This window comes from Leptodactylus fuscus, unplaced genomic scaffold, assembly GCF_031893055.1.
Source record: "Leptodactylus fuscus isolate aLepFus1 unplaced genomic scaffold, aLepFus1.hap2 HAP2_SCAFFOLD_316, whole genome shotgun sequence".
NCBI lineage: Eukaryota > Metazoa > Chordata > Amphibia > Anura > Leptodactylidae > Leptodactylus > Leptodactylus fuscus.
Window position 1 is genome coordinate 24121 of NW_027440339.1, and position 14554 is coordinate 38674.

Below are 14554 nucleotides of genomic sequence, written 5' to 3' on the forward strand. Positions count from 1 at the left end.
TACATTACCTGTATATAGAGAGTTATCACTGTGTTATCTGTGCTGTTACATAGGACTGCCGGTGACATCTACTACATTACCTGTATATAGAGAGTTATCACTGTGTTATCTGTGGTGTTACATAGGACTGCCGGTGACATCTACTACATTACCGGTATATAGAGAGTTATCACTGTGTTATCTGTGCTGTTACATAGGACTGCCGGTGACATCTACTACATTACCTGTATATAGAGATTTATCACTGTGTTATCTGTGGTGTTACATAGGACTGCCGGTGACATCTACTCCATTATCACTGTGTTATCTGTGCTGTTACATAGGACTGCCGGTGACATCTACTACATTACCTGTATATAGAGAGTTATCACTGTGTTATCTGTAGTGTTACATAGGACTGCCGGTGACATCTACTACATTACCTGTATATAGAGAGTTATCACTGTGTTATCTGTGGTGTTACATAGGACTGCCGGTGACATCTACTACATTACCTGTATATAGAGAGTTATCACTGTGTTATCTGTGGTGTTACATAGGACTGCCGGTGACATCTACTACATTACCTGTACTCAGAGAGTTATCACTGTGTTATCTGTGGTGTTACATAGGACTGCCGGTGACATCTACTACATTACCTTTATATAGAGAGTTATCACAGTGTTATCTGTAGTGTTACATAGGACTGCCGGTGACATCTACTACATTACCCGTATATAGAGAGTTATCACTGTGTTACCTGTGGTGTTACATAGGACTGCCGGTGACATCTACTACATTACCTGTACTCAGAGAGTTATCACTGTGTTATCTGTGGTGTTACATAGGACTGCAGGTGACATCTACTACATTACCTGTATATAGAGAGTTATCACTGTGTTATCTGTGGTGTTACATAGGACTGCCGGTGACATCTACTACATTACCTGTATATAGAGAGTTATCACTGTGTTATCTGTGGTGTTACATAGGACTGCCGGTGACACCTACTACATTACCTGTATATAGAGAGTTATCACTGTGTTATCTGTGGTGTTACATAGGACTGCCGGTGACATCTACTACATTACCTGTATATAGAGAGATATCACTGTGTTATCTGTGGTGTTACATAGGACTGCCGGTGACATCTACTACATTACCTGTATATAGAGAGTTATCACTGTGTTATCTGTGGTGTTACATAGGACTGCCGGTGACACCTACTACATTACCTGTATATAGAGAGTTATCACTGTGTTATCTGTGGTGTTACATAGGACTGCCGGTGACACCTACTACATTACCTGTACTCAGAGAGTTATCACTGTGTTATCTGTGGTGTTACATAGGACTGCCGGTGACATCTACTACATTACCTGTATATAGAGAGTTATCACTGTGTTATCTGTGGTGTTACATAGGACTGCCGGTGACACCTACTACATTACCTGTATATAGAGAGTTATCACTGTGTTATCTGTGGTGTTACATAGGACTGCCGGTGACATCTACTACATTACCTGTATATAGAGAGATATCACTGTGTTATCTGTGGTGTTACATAGGACTGCCGGTGACATCTACTACATTACCTGTATATAGAGAGTTATCACTGTGTTATCTGTGGTGTTACATAGGACTGCCGGTGACATCTACTACATTACCTGTATATAGAGAGTTATCACTGTGTTATCTGTAGTGTTACATAGGACTGCCGAGGACATCTACTACATTACCTGTATATAGAGATTTATCACTGTGTTATCTGTGGTGTTACATAGGACTGCCGGTGACATCTACTACATTACCTGTATATAGAGAGTTATCACTGTGTTATCTGTAGTGTTACATAGGACTGCCGGTGACATCTACTACATTACCTGTATATAGAGAGTTATCACTGTGTTATCTGTGGTGTTACATAGGACTGCCGGTGTCATCTACTACATTACCTGTATATAGAGAGTTATCACTGTGTTATCTGTGGTGTTACATAGGACTGCCGGTGACATCTACTACATTACCTGTACTCAGAGAGTTATCACTGTGTTATCTGTGGTGTTACATAGGACTGCCGGTGACATCTACTACATTACCTGTATATAGAGAGTTATCACTGTGTTATCTGTGGTGTTACATAGGACTGCCGAGGACATCTACTACATTACCTGTATATAGAGAGTTATCACTGTGTTATCTGTGTGTTACATAGGACTGCCGGTGACATCTACTACATTACCGGTATATAGAGAGTTATCACTGTGTTATCTGTAGTGTTACATAGGACTGCCGGTGACATCTACTACATTACCTGTATATAGAGAGTTATCACTGTGTTATCTGTGTGTTACATAGGACTGCCGGTGACATCTACTACATTACCTGTATATAGAGAGTTATCACTGTGTTATCTGTGGTGTTACATAGGACTGCCGGTGACATCTACTACATTACCTGTATATAGAGAGTTATCACTGTGTTATCTGTAGTGTTACATAGGACTGCCGGTGACATCTACTACATTACCTGTATATAGAGAGTTATCACTGTGTTATCTGTGTGTTACATAGGACTGCCGGTGACATCTACTACATTACCGGTATATAGAGAGTTATCACTGTGTTATCTGTGTGTTACATAGGACTGCCGGTGTCATCTACTACATTACCTGTATATAGAGAGTTATCACTGTGTTATCTGTGGTGTTACATAGGACTGCCGGTGACATCTACTACATTACCTGTATATAGAGAGTTATCACTGTGTTATCTGTGGTGTTACATAGGACTGCCGGTGTCATCTACTACATTACCTGTACTCAGAGAGTTATCACTGTGTTATCTGTGCTGTTACATAGGACTGCCGGTGACATCTACTACATTACCTGTATATAGAGAGTTATCACTGTGTTATCTGTAGTGTTACATAGGACTGCCGGTGACATCTACTACATTACCTGTGTATAGAGAGTTATCACTGTGTTATCTGTGGTGTTACATAGGACTGCCGGTGACATCTACTACATTACCTGTATATAGAGAGTTATCACTGTGTTATCTGTAGTGTTACATAGGACTGCCGGTGACATCTACTACATTACCTGTATATAGAGAGTTATCACTGTGTTATCTGTGGTGTTACATAGGACTGCCGGTGTCATCTACTACATTACCTGTATATAGAGAGTTATCACTGTGTTATCTGTGGTGTTACATAGGACTGCCGGTGACATCTACTACATTACCTGTATATAGAGAGTTATCACTGTGTTATCTGTAGTGTTACATAGGACTGCCGGTGACATCTACTACATTACCTGTATATAGAGAGTTATCACTGTGTTATCTGTGGTGTTACATAGGACTGCCGGTGACATCTACTACATTACCTGTACTCAGAGAGTTATCACTGTGTTATCTGTGGTGTTACATAGGACTGCCGGTGACATCTACTGCATTACCTGTACTCAGAGAGTTATCACTGTGTTATCTGTAGTGTTACATAGGACTGCCGGTGACATCTACTACATTACCTGTATATAGAGAGTTATCACTGTGTTATCTGTGGTGTTACATAGGACTGCCGGTGACATCTACTACATTACCTGTATATAGAGAGTTATCACTGTGTTATCTGTGTGTTACATAGGACTGCCGAGGACATCTACTACATTACCTGTATATAGAGAGTTATCACTGTGTTATCTGTAGTGTTACATAGGACTGCCGAGGACATCTACTACATTACCTGTATATAGAGAGTTATCACTGTGTTATCTGTGGTGTTACATAGGACTGCCGGTGACGTCTACTACATTACCTGTATATAGAGAGTTATCACTGTGTTATCTGTGTGTTACATAGGACTGCCGGTGACATCTACTACATTACCTGTATATAGAGAGTTATCACTGTGTTATCTGTGTGTTACATAGGACTGCCGGTGACATCTACTACATTACCTGTATATAGAGAGTTATCACTGTGTTATCTGTGTGTTACATAGGACTGCCGGTGACATCTACTACATTACCTGTATATAGAGAGTTATCACTGTGTTATCTGTGGTGTTACATAGGACTGCCGGTGACATCTACTACATTACCTGTATATAGAGAGTTATCACTGTGTTATCTGTGGTGTTACATGGGACTGCCGGTGACATCTACTACATTACCTGTATATAGAGAGTTATCACTGTGTTATCTGTGTGTTACATAGGACTGCCGGTGACATCTACTACATTACCTGTATATAGAGAGTTATCACTGTGTTATCTGTGTGTTACATAGGACTGCCGGTGACATCTACTACATTACCGGTATATAGAGAGTTATCACTGTGTTATCTGTGTGTTACATAGGACTGCCGGTGTCATCTACTACATTACCTGTATATAGAGAGTTATCACTGTGTTATCTGTGGTGTTACATAGGACTGCCGGTGACATCTACTACATTACCTGTATATAGAGAGTTATCACTGTGTTATCTGTGGTGTTACATAGGACTGCCGGTGACATGTACTCCATTACCTGTATATAGAGAGTTATCACTGTGTTATCTGTGGTGTTACATAGGACTGCCGGTGACATCTACTACATTACCTGTACTCAGAGAGTTATCACTGTGTTATCTGTGCTGTTACATAGGACTGCCGGTGACATCTACTACATTACCTGTATATAGAGAGTTATCACTGTGTTATCTGTGGTGTTACATAGGACTGCCGGTGACATCTACTACATTACCTGTATATAGAGAGTTATCACTGTGTTATCTGTAGTGTTACATAGGACTGCCGGTGACATCTACTACATTACCTGTATATAGAGAGTTATCACTGTGTTATCTGTGGTGTTACATAGGACTGCCGGTGTCATCTACTACATTACCTGTATATAGAGAGTTATCACTGTGTTATCTGTGGTGTTACATAGGACTGCCGGTGACATCTACTACATTACCTGTATATAGAGAGTTATCACTGTGTTATCTGTGCTGTTACATAGGACTGCCGATGACATCTACTACATTACCTGTATATAGAGAGTTATCACTGTGTTATCTGTGCTGTTACATAGGACTGCCGGTGACATCTACTACATTACCTGTATATAGAGAGTTATCACTGTGTTATCTGTGGTGTTACATAGGACTGCCGGTGTCATCTACTACATTACCTGTACTCAGAGAGTTATCACTGTGTTATCTGTGCTGTTACATAGGACTGCCGGTGACATCTACTACATTACCTGTATATAGAGAGTTATCACTGTGTTATCTGTGGTGTTACATAGGACTGCCGGTGACATCTACTACATTACCTGTATATAGAGAGTTATCACTGTGTTATCTGTAGTGTTACATAGGACTGCCGGTGACATCTACTACATTACCTGTATATAGAGAGTTATCACTGTGTTATCTGTGGTGTTACATAGGACTGCCGGTGTCATCTACTACATTACCTGTATATAGAGAGTTATCACTGTGTTATCTGTGGTGTTACATAGGACTGCCGGTGACATCTACTACATTACCTGTATATAGAGAGTTATCACTGTGTTATCTGTAGTGTTACATAGGACTGCCGGTGACATCTACTACATTACCTGTATATAGAGAGTTATCACTGTGTTATCTGTGGTGTTACATAGGACTGCCGGTGACATCTACTACATTACCTGTACTCAGAGAGTTATCACTGTGTTATCTGTGGTGTTACATAGGACTGCCGGTGACATCTACTGCATTACCTGTACTCAGAGAGTTATCACTGTGTTATCTGTAGTGTTACATAGGACTGCCGGTGACATCTACTACATTACCTGTATATAGAGAGTTATCACTGTGTTATCTGTGGTGTTACATAGGACTGCCGGTGACATCTACTACATTACCTGTATATAGAGAGTTATCACTGTGTTATCTGTGTGTTACATAGGACTGCCGAGGACATCTACTACATTACCTGTATATAGAGAGTTATCACTGTGTTATCTGTAGTGTTACATAGGACTGCCGGTGACATCTACTACATTACCTGTATATAGAGAGTTATCACTGTGTTATCTGTGGTGTTACATAGGACTGCCGGTGACGTCTACTACATTACCTGTATATAGAGAGTTATCACTGTGTTATCTGTGTGTTACATAGGACTGCCGGTGACATCTACTACATTACCTGTATATAGAGAGTTATCACTGTGTTATCTGTAGTGTTACATAGGACTGCCGGTGACATCTACTACATTACCTGTATATAGAGAGTTATCACTGTGTTATCTGTGTGTTACATAGGACTGCCGGTGACATCTACTACATTACCTGTATATAGAGAGTTATCACTGTGTTATCTGTGGTGTTACATAGGACTGCCGGTGACATCTACTACATTACCTGTATATAGAGAGTTATCACTGTGTTATCTGTAGTGTTACATAGGACTGCCGGTGACATCTACTACATTACCTGTATATAGAGAGTTATCACTGTGTTATCTGTGTGTTACATAGGACTGCCGGTGACATCTACTACATTACCGGTATATAGAGAGTTATCACTGTGTTATCTGTGTGTTACATAGGACTGCCAGTGTCATCTACTACATTACCTGTATATAGAGAGTTATCACTGTGTTATCTGTGGTGTTACATAGGACTGCCGGTGACATCTACTACATTACCTGTATATAGAGAGTTATCACTGTGTTATCTGTGGTGTTACATAGGACTGCCGGTGTCATCTACTACATTACCTGTACTCAGAGAGTTATCACTGTGTTATCTGTGCTGTTACATAGGACTGCCGGTGACATCTACTACATTACCTGTATATAGAGAGTTATCACTGTGTTATCTGTGCTGTTACATAGGACTGCCGATGACATCTACTACATTACCTGTATATAGAGAGTTATCACTGTGTTATCTGTGGTGTTACATAGGACTGCCGGTGACATCTACTACATTACCTGTATATAGAGAGTTATCACTGTGTTATCTGTGGTGTTACATAGGACTGCCGGTGACATCTACTACATTACCTGTATATAGAGAGATATCACTGTGTTATCTGTGGTGTTACATAGGACTGCCGGTGACATCTACTACATTACCTGTATATAGAGAGTTATCACTGTGTTATCTGTGGTGTTACATAGGACTGCCGGTGACATCTACTACATTACCTGTATATAGAGAGTTATCACTGTGTTATCTGTGGTGTTACATAGGACTGCCGGTGACATCTACTACATTACCTGTATATAGAGAGTTATCACTGTGTTATCTGTGTGTTACATAGGACTGCCGGTGACATCTACTACATTACCTGTATATAGAGAGTTATTACTGTTATCTGTGGTGTTACATAGGACTGCCGGTGACATCTACTACATTACCTGTATATAGAGAGTTATTACTGTTATCTGTGGTGTTACATAGGACTGCCGGTGACATCTACTACATTACCTGTATATAGAGAGTTATCACTGTGTTATCTGTGGTGTTACATAGGACTGCCGGTGACATCTACTACATTACCTGTATATAGAGAGTTATCACTGTGTTATCTGTGGTGTTACATAGGACTGCCGGTGACATCTACTACATTACCTGTATATAGAGAGTTATCACTGTGTTATCTGTGGTGTTACATAGGACTGCCGGTGACATCTACTACATTACCTGTATATAGAGAGTTATCACTGTGTTATCTGTGGTGTTACATAGGACTGCCGGTGACATCTACTACATTACCTGTATATAGAGAGTTATCACTGTGTTATCTGTGGTGTTACATGGGACTGCCGGTGACATCTACTACATTACCTGTATATAGAGAGTTATCACTGTGTTATCTGTGGTGTTACATAGGACTGCCGGTGACATCTACTCCATTACCTGTATATAGAGAGTTATCACTGTGTTATCTGTGGTGTTACATAGGACTGCCGGTGACATCTACTACATTACCTGTATATAGAGAGTTATCACTGTGTTATCTGTGGTGTTACATAGGACTGCCGGTGACATCTACTACATTATCTGTATATAGAGAGTTATCACTGTGTTATCTGTGGTGTTACATAGGACTGCCGGTGACATCTACTACATTACCTGTATATAGAGAGTTATCACTGTGTTATCTGTGGTGTTACATAGGACTGCCGGTGACATCTACTACATTACCTGTATATAGAGAGTTATCACTGTGTTATCTGTGGTGTTACATAGGACTGCCGGTGACATCTACTACATTACCTGTATATAGAGAGATATCACTGTGTAACCTGTAGTGTTACATAGGACTGCCGGTGACATCTACTACATTACCTGTATATAGAGAGTTATCACTGTGTTATCTGTGGTGTTACATAGGACTGCCGGTGACATCTACTACATTATCTGTATATAGAGAGTTATCACTGTGTTATCTGTGGTGTTACATAGGACTGCCGGTGACATCTACTACATTACCTGTATATAGAGAGTTATCACTGTGTTATCTGTGGTGTTACATAGGACTGCCGGTGACACCTACTACATTACCTGTATATAGAGAGTTATCACTGTGTTATCTGTGTGTTACATAGGACTGCCGGTGACATCTACTACATTACCTGTACTCAGAGAGTTATCACTGTGTTATCTGTGGTGTTACATAGGACTGCCGGTGACATCTACTACATTACCTGTATATAGAGAGTTATCACTGTGTTATCTGTGGTGTTACATAGGACTGCCGGTGACATCTACTACATTACCTGTATATAGAGAGTTATCACTGTGTTATCTGTGGTGTTACATAGGACTGCCGGTGACATCTACTACATTACCTGTATATAGAGAGTTATCACTGTGTTATATGTGGTGTTACATAGGACTGCCGGTGACATCTACTACATTACCTGTATATAGAGAGTTATCACTGTGTTATCTGTGGTGTTACATGGGACTGCCGGTGACATCTACTACATTACCTGTACTCAGAGAGTTATCACTGTGTTATCTGTGTGTTACATAGGACTGCCGGTGACATCGACTACATTACCTGTATATAGAGAGTTATCACTGTGTTATCTGTGGTGTTACATAGGACTGCCGGTGACATCTACTACATTACCTGTATATAGAGAGTTATCACTGTGTTATCTGTAGTGTTACATAGGACTGCCGGTGACATCTACTACATTACCTGTATATAGAGATTTATCACTGTGTTATCTGTGTGTTACATAGGACTGCCGGTGACATCTACTACATTACCTGTATATAGAGAGTTATCACTGTGTTATCTGTGGTGTTACATAGGACTGCCGGTGACATCTACTACATTACCTGTATATAGAGAGTTATCACTGTGTTATCTGTGGTGTTACATAGGACTGCCGGTGACATCTACTACATTACCTGTATATAGAGAGTTATCACTGTGTTATCTGTGGTGTTACATAGGACTGCCGGAGACATCTACTACATTACCTGTATATAGAGAGTTATCACTGTGTTATCTGTGGTGTTACATAGGACTGCCGGTGACATCTACTACATTACCTGTATATAGAGAGTTATCACTGTGTTATCTGTGGTGTTACATAGGACTGCCGGTGACATCTACTACATTACCTGTATATAGAGAGTTATCACTGTGTTATCTGTGGTGTTACATAGGACTGCCGGTGACATCTACTACATTACCTGTATATAGAGAGTTATCACTGTGTTATCTGTGCTGTTACATAGGACTGCCGGAGACATCTACTACATTACCTGTATATAGAGAGTTATCACTGTGTTATCTGTGGTGTTACATGGGACTGCCGGTGACATCTACTACATTACCTGTATATAGAGAGTTATCACTGTGTTATCTGTGTGTTACATGGGACTGCCGGTGACATCTACTACATTACCTGTATATAGAGAGTTATCACTGTGTTATCTGTGTGTTACATAGGACTGCCGGTGACATCTACTACATTACCTGTATATAGAGAGTTATCACTGTGTTATCTGTGGTGTTACATAGGACTGCCGGTGACATCTACTACATTACCTGTATATAGAGAGTTATCACTGTGTTATCTGTGTGTTACATAGGACTGCCGGTGACATCTACTACATTACCTGTATATAGAGAGTTATCACTGTGTTATCTGTGGTGTTACATAGGACTGCCGGTGACATCTACTACATTACCTGTATATAGAGAGTTATCACTGTGTTATCTGTGTGTTACATAGGACTGCCGGTGACATCTACTACATTACCTGTATATAGAGAGTTATCACTGTGTTATCTGTGGTGTTACATAGGACTGCCGGTGACATCTACTACATTACCTGTATATAGAGAGTTATCACTGTGTTATCTGTAGTGTTACATAGGACTGCCGGTGACATCTACTACATTACCTGTATATAGAGAGTTATCACTGTGTTATCTGTGGTGTTACATAGGACTGCCGGTGACATCTACTACATTACCTGTATATAGAGAGTTATCACTGTGTTATCTGTGCTGTTACATAGGACTGCCGGTGACATCTACTACATTACCTGTATATAGAGAGTTATCACTGTGTTATCTGTGGTGTTACATAGGACTGCCGGTGACATCTACTACATTACCTGTATATAGAGAGTTATCACTGTGTTATCTGTGGTGTTACATAGGACTGCCGGTGACATCTACTACATTACCTGTATATAGAGAGTTATCACTGTGTTATCTGTGGTGTTACATAGGACTGCCGGTGACATCTACTACATTATCTGTATATAGAGAGTTATCACTGTGTTATCTGTGGTGTTACATAGGACTGCCGGTGACATCTACTACATTACCTGTATATAGAGAGTTATCACTGTGTTATCTGTGGTGTTACATAGGACTGCCGGTGACATCTACTACATTACCTGTATATAGAGAGTTATCACTGTGTTATCTGTGGTGTTACATAGGACTGCCGGTGACATCTACTACATTACCTGTATATAGAGAGTTATCACTGTGTTATCTGTGGTGTTACATAGGACTGCCGGTGACATCTACTACATTACCTGTATATAGAGAGTTATCACTGTGTTATCTGTGGTGTTACATAGGACTGCCGGTGACATCTACTACATTACCTGTATATAGAGAGTTATCACTGTGTTATCTGTGGTGTTACATAGGACTGCCGGTGACATCTACTACATTACCTGTACTCAGAGAGTTATCACTGTGTTATCTGTGGTGTTACATAGGACTGCCGGTCACATCTACTACATTACCTGTATATAGAGAGTTATCACTGTGTTATCTGTGGTGTTACATAGGACTGCCGGTGACATCTACTACATTATCTGTATATAGAGAGTTATCACTGTGTTATCTGTGGTGTTACATAGGACTGCCGGTGACATCTACTACATTACCTGTATATAGAGAGTTATCACTGTGTTATCTGTGGTGTTACATAGGACTGCCGGTGACATCTACTACATTACCTGTACTCAGAGAGTTATCACTGTGTTATCTGTGGTGTTACATAGGACTGCCGGTGACATCTACTACATTACCTGTATATAGAGAGTTATCACTGTGTTATCTGTGGTGTTACATAGGACTGCCGGTGACATCTACTACATTATCTGTATATAGAGAGTTATCACTGTGTTATCTGTGGTGTTACATAGGACTGCCGGTGACATCTACTACATTACCTGTATATAGAGAGTTATCACTGTGTTATCTGTGGTGTTACATAGGACTGCCGGTGACATCTACTACATTACCTGTACTCAGAGAGTTATCACTGTGTTATCTGTGGTGTTACATAGGACTGCCGGTGACATCTACTACATTACCTGTATATAGAGATTTATCACTGTGTTATCTGTGTGTTACATAGGACTGCCGGTGACATCTACTACATTACCTGTATATAGAGAGTTATCACTGTGTTATCTGTGGTGTTACATAGGACTGCCGGTGACATCTACTACATTACCTGTATATAGAGAGTTATCACTGTGTTATCTGTGGTGTTACATAGGACTGCCGGTGACACCTACTACATTACCTGTATATAGAGAGTTATCACTGTGTTATCTGTGTGTTACATAGGACTGCCGGTGACATCTACTACATTACCTGTATATAGAGAATTATCACTGTGTTATCTGTGCTGTTACATAGGACTGCCGGTGACATCTACTACATTACCTGTACTCAGAGAGTTATCACTGTGTTATCTGTGGTGTTACATAGGACTGCCAGTGACATCTACTACATTACCTGTATATAGAGAGTTATCACTGTGTTATCTGTGGTGTTACATAGGACTGCCGGTGACATCTACTACATTACCTGTATATAGAGAGTTATCACTGTGTTATCTGTGGTGTTACATAGGACTGCCGGTGACATCTACTACATTACCTGTATATAGAGAGTTATCACTGTGTTATCTGTGGTGTTACATAGGACTGCCGGTGACACCTACTACATTACCTGTATATAGAGAGTTATCACTGTGTTATCTGTGTGTTACATAGGACTGCCGGTGACATCTACTACATTACCTGTATATAGAGAATTATCACTGTGTTATCTGTGCTGTTACATAGGACTGCCGGTGACATCTACTACATTACCTGTACTCAGAGAGTTATCACTGTGTTATCTGTGGTGTTACATAGGACTGCCGGTGACATCTACTACATTACCTGTATATAGAGAGTTATCACTGTGTTATCTGTGGTGTTACATAGGACTGCCGGTGACATCTACTACATTACCTGTATATAGAGAGTTATCACTGTGTTATCTGTGGTGTTACATAGGACTGCCGGTGACATCTACTACATTACCTGTATATAGAGAGTTATCACTGTGTTATCTGTGGTGTTACATAGGACTGCCGGTGACATCTACTACATTACCTGTATATAGAGAGTTATCACTGTGTTATCTGTGTGTTACATAGGACTGCCGGTGACATCTACTACATTACCTGTATATAGAGAGTTATCACTGTGTTATCTGTGGTGTTACATAGGACTGCCGGTGACATCTACTACATTACCTGTATATAGAGAGTTATCACTGTGTTATCTCTGGTGTTACATAGGACTGCCGGTGACATCTACTACATTACCTGTACTCAGAGAGTTATCACTGTGTTATCTGTGGTGTTACATAGGACTGCCGGTGACATCTACTACATTACCTGTATATAGAGACTTATCACTGTGTTATCTGTGTGTTACATAGGACTGCCGGTGACATCTACTACATTACCTGTATATAGAGATTTATCACTGTGTTATCTGTGTGTTACATAGGACTGCCGGTGACATCTACTACATTACCTGTACTCAGAGAGTTATCACTGTGTTATCTGTGGTGTTACATAGGACTGCAGGTGACATCTACTACATTACATAGGACTGCCGGTGACATCTACTACATTACCTGTATACAGAGAGTTATCACTGTGTTATCTGTGGTGTTACATAGGACTGCCGGTGACATCTACTACATTACATAGGACTGCCGGTGACATCTACTACATTACCCGTATATAGAGAGTTATCACTGCGTTATCTGTGGTGTTACATAGGACTGCCGGTGACATCTACTACATTACCTGTATATAGAGAGTTATCACTGTGTTATCTGTGGTGTTACATAGGACTGCCGGTGACATCTACTACATTAGCTGTATATAGAGAGTTATCACTGTGTTATCTGTAGTGTTACATAGGACTGCCGGTGACATCTACTACATTACCTGTATATAGAGAGTTATCACTGTGTTATCTGTGGTGTTACATAGGACTGCCGGTGACATCTACTACATTACCTGTATATAGAGAGTTATCACTGTGTTATCTGTGGTGTTACATAGGACTGCCGGTGACATCTACTACATTACCTGTATATAGAGAGTTATCACTGTGTTATCTGTGGTGTTACATGGGACTGCCGGTGACATCTACTACATTACCTGTATATAGAGAGTTATCACTGTGTTATCTGTGGTGTTACATAGGACTGCCGGTGACATCTACTACATTACCTGTATATAGAGAGTTATCACTGTGTTATCTGTGGTGTTACATAGGACTGCCGGTGACATCTACTACATTACCTGTATATAGAGAGTTATCACTGTGTTATCTGTGGTGTTACATAGGACTGCCGGTGACATCTACTACATTACCTGTATATAGAGAGTTATCACTGTGTTATCTGTGGTGTTACATAGGACTGCCGGTGACAACTACTACATTACCTGTATATAGAGAGTTATCACTGTGTTATCTGCGGTGTTACATAGGACTGCCGGCGACATCTACTACATTGCCTGTATATAGAGAGTTATCACTGTGTTATCTGTGGTGTTACATAGGACTGCCGGTGACATCTACTACATTACTTGTATATAGAGAGTTATCACTGTGTTATCTGTGGTGTTACATAGGACTGCCGGTGACATCTACTACATTACCTGTATATAGAGAGTTATCACTGCGTTATCTGTGGTGTTACATAGGACTGCCGGTGACATCTAC

The 14554-nt window shown here is 40.4% G+C and overlaps 1 long non-coding RNA gene across 1 annotated transcript; it reads right to left on the reverse strand.

Annotated features, from left to right (window-relative positions):
* Positions 1–763: 763 nt before the first annotated feature.
* On the reverse strand, positions 764–14341 carry LOC142187916 (uncharacterized). The gene is made up of 3 exons (XR_012712624.1): positions 14264–14341; positions 13341–13408; positions 764–845 (listed from the first exon to the last, which is right to left on the reverse strand). It is a non-coding gene; the product is annotated as an uncharacterized LOC142187916 (long non-coding RNA).
* Between the last annotated feature and the right edge of the window lie 213 nt (positions 14342–14554).